Below are 3,929 nucleotides of genomic sequence, written 5' to 3'. Positions count from 1 at the left end.
CCGGCATAATTATCCATCACTGATCCGATGCCTATGAGTTTTCCATATACTGGTTCTCGCTTATTTACTTTCCCGTTGCTACTGTTACAATCACTACAAAATACCAAAAACATTACCTTTGCTGTCTTTACTTTTGTTGCCGCTACCACCACTATCATATTACTTTGCTACTAAATACTTTGTTGCAGATATTAAGTTTCCAGGTGTGGTTGAATTGACAACTCAGCTGCTAATACTTGAGAATATTCTTTGGCTCCCCTTGTGTCGAATCAATAAATTTGGGTTGAATACTCTTGTGACGCCCCGTTACGTCCAACAGAGTCAGGCGTAACGGAAGCCGTCACTTTAGAGTTGCGCCAGGATCAGTTAAGGAGAACAATGTCATGTACAAGACGGAGCAGCTGCCATGAGTAGGCAAGCTTTTATTACATGGACACCTCAAGTGTCGACTAAGCCTATGCGGCCATGACGATAGATCGTCACCCGCTTCTAGTACGAGCCTTTTAGACCAACCATGGAGGGCATCTACTCTTCATAGCCTTGATTGTCGACTTCCTCATAGTCATACTCCACTTTAGAATAACCGAAGTCGTTAAGATGACCAGACTCATCATAAGTACCATTCTCTATCGCCTCGGAGTTCTCATAACTCTCTTGCTCTGAAAAACAACATAAGTGCAGCTGAGTACGTATAAAATACGTACTCCGCAAGTCGTCGGGAAAAGTGGATGCATGAGTTTTTAAAGAGGAAAAACTTTATCGGTCACAGCTACCACCACCGAGCCATTATCTCAAAATCCTATATAGGTAAAAATATTTTCCCTTAACCAATTTTGTTGAAAACCAAATTTTATTCATAAAATCTACTGGGACAGAGCGACGTGGGATCTTACATCCTGTGTTAGAGGAAAACCCACACGACGCACTTCCAATCTCGGAAGCTGGGAGTGATATTACATTTACTCTGATCAGAGGTGTACTGCTTTGCCCATAGCATCACTTGGTACAAGTCGTCCATGCGCTACCCGTGCGCACGACTAGACCAAGGAACCAGAACCTTTAACCAGCCCGTACACTACCTCTGCTTTTCCACCTTGCCTTACTAAAGGCCCGCGGGTCAAAACCCCTGACCGGCGGTCCCGCCCTAGGGTGACTGTACCTACCCGGCTACAGCCACCTTCTCACCCATGCAGAGGCAGCTACTTGGCATGGGTAGTCGGTTCAGCCCATCCCATTCCAGGTCTATGGTCAGTACGATTTGCGCCGCTTTTGAAGTAAGCGCCAGTTGGTTGTGTCCTAATGTGATACCCTATGTAGAGGAGCCCGCCATCCAAGCCAACCCTACCCGGGTTGCCTTCACCAACATAAGCTCCCCTACCCACCAAATATTTATTTATAATGTAGCCCTGCCCGGGTCACAACTACTCAATACAGATACTTCACCTGATCTGGTCCAATTGCCAAATTAGTGGATCCACCTGATGCAAATCTCATTTCATTTATGAAAAATATTTATTTTTAATTCTTATGCAAAATTTTAGAAATGACCCATAGCCCGGAAAAAATTTATCAAGACATGGTCAAGGAGATGACGACTTGCCGGGTAGTGCTTCGACCAACTCGGAACCACCAGATGCGACTCCTACGAGTCCGGGATCGACTCATGATAATTATTTCACAAACATGTTTATAATGCCTAATTAAAATCTAAACATCCAGCAACACGGCCATGTTGGGCAAGCCATAATTAATTAACTAGGTACTGATACGTCCTAGTGTTTCATTGAGATATAAAATGCATCTAAGCCATCCAAATCAGAGTAGCATGCACGTATGTCATCCAGTCCAGAGAGTGATAAAAGAAATGATAAGTAAAAGGAAACAGTAGCCTAGTACTGTACTACTTGTACTTTGCTGGTTAAGCCCCAGCCCGTGTCTATCCAGAAAGACTACTCAACTTCTCTGCTATCCCACGAACAGAACCAGCCCGCTCACCTCTCTCTCTCCTCCAAGAACAGAGCGCGGCCGCCGTCGCCTCGATCTGCCCCGTCCGGGCATCTACGGCGACACGGCGGACACCAACAGATTCCCCTCGTCTCCCTCTACCATTTCCCCCTATTTATTTGATCCGCCGCCGCCAAAAACGTCGCCACCACTCAATCCTAGCGCCGCCTGATCCAGGTCCGGTGGGCTTGCCACCGGCTGCAGCGGCAACGACGTCTCCATGCCTACATCCTCCCCCCAGCGCAGCCACACGCACAAGGCATGCAGCCACAGGCGTCGGGCCTGTGCGGCTTCACCGGCGCTGCTCGGTTGCCATGACTTTGCTGCTAACGGTGTGGAGTAGCCACATCCTACTGCTACTACTGGTAAGTACTAATCCTGATTCCTTCTCCATGAAGTGCTTCAAATTTCACAACAAGTGCCTGGTATATATGAATGTGGATGTGCATATATTGTTCATTTTATCTCAGGCCCTACTATTCCCCTCTCAGCCATATTGCCTTCTTTCTCTTTGTTTATCTCAAGGCCACGAAATTAATCAAGATTTAATCTATGGTGTGGTCATGGTATTGCTACTGATTAGATCTAAATGATGTTCCTAACTAGTGCTACTCATCCTTGAACACCATATAGAAGTAAACAGTGGCAGTGAAACTCCAAAAAAATTACTTGTGAGTAGATTATAAACATCAATCTCTCAGTGTTTGCTACAGATTGGCAGGGATTAATAAATAGGACAAGGTAGTATACACAGGAAGGTTGATCTTTTGGATACATACATACATATCTTAGCAAGTTACTAGTACCTAGGATTTGATTCTTGGCATGTTAGATCTAGTACAAGCCACGGATGTCATTCACAGAAACTTTTACAAGCTTTTGCAATTGATCTAATTAGTTTTGACTAACTTGGGTGTTTACGCAAATATTTTGTTCTTTTTACTGCAAGGTAAATAGATCAAGGTGAATAGATGCTTATGGACTGATTCAAACCGAGGTGGAGATAGATAAGAAATCAAGCAAGAAGGGCTAACACAACAAGGTACTTGATTAGTACCTGGTGGCGCATGCAACCCAAAGAGCTTCACAGCAGGGGAAGATAGCAGTGTGGCAGAAGGTGAAAAGGCAGAGGGGTTTCTCCAGCGGATGATTGTGTGTGGCCACAGTGAAAGGGATGGCTCCTATTTATAGTGGGGTGAATAGCTATGTCGGTTTGGAGAGGCATTACATCTGGCACGCATGCGTGGTTAGTCTTGCATGCATGCCTCCACTTGTGCCTCTTGTGGGCTGTACTAGGGACAAGTGTAATTTGCTTGGCTGGCCATTAGTTGGCATTTACTTTGTATGAAGGAAATGAGACAAGGGTCTATAAACTATAGGGAGGTTTGGAGAAGAATTGTTGTGCATGACTAAATGCTATTTGCTGTAATAAAAATAATAATTAAGTGTAGTTATTTCTATTATTTTAATTAATGTTTTGGCAACGCCGTTGAAATTATCGTTATCTAATTTTATCTTATTTTATTTATGGTTTTTACAACTCTACCCTCGAAAGTTGTTGCGATCCCCTATACTTGTGGGTTATCAAGATCAATTTATGGCGCCGTTGCCGGGGAGCATAGCTCTATTCTTTGAGTCACTTGGGATTTATATCTACTGGACACTATGAAGAACTTGAAAGACGCTAAGACAATAATTTATCTCTTAACTACGAGGGGAGGTAAGGAACTGCCATCTAGCTCTGCACTTGATTCACCTTCTGTTATGAGTAGGCTAGCGACACTTAAACCTGCTTCTGCTATTTGCTCCGATATGTCGCATGTTATTGATGATGCCACTTCTGCTATGCATGATACTTATGATGAAACTGCTTCTATGCCTGATACTAATGTACCCTTTGGTGAATTTCTTGATGAACAAATTGC

At 44.0% G+C, this 3,929-nt stretch overlaps 1 long non-coding RNA gene across 1 annotated transcript; it reads left to right on the top strand.

Annotated features, from left to right (window-relative positions):
* The first annotated feature begins 212 nt into the window (after positions 1–212).
* On the top strand, positions 213–3,473 carry LOC125516058. The gene is made up of 2 exons (XR_007287222.1): positions 213–2,369; positions 2,954–3,473. It is a non-coding gene; the product is annotated as an uncharacterized LOC125516058 (long non-coding RNA).
* The last annotated feature ends 456 nt before the right edge of the window (positions 3,474–3,929 follow it).

Source organism: Triticum urartu, chromosome 6, assembly GCF_003073215.2.
Source record: "Triticum urartu cultivar G1812 chromosome 6, Tu2.1, whole genome shotgun sequence".
NCBI classification, from domain to species: Eukaryota; Viridiplantae; Streptophyta; class Magnoliopsida; order Poales; family Poaceae; genus Triticum; species Triticum urartu.
Note: the sequence above shows the minus strand (reverse complement) of the source record. Positions and strands in the feature narration are given on the sequence as shown.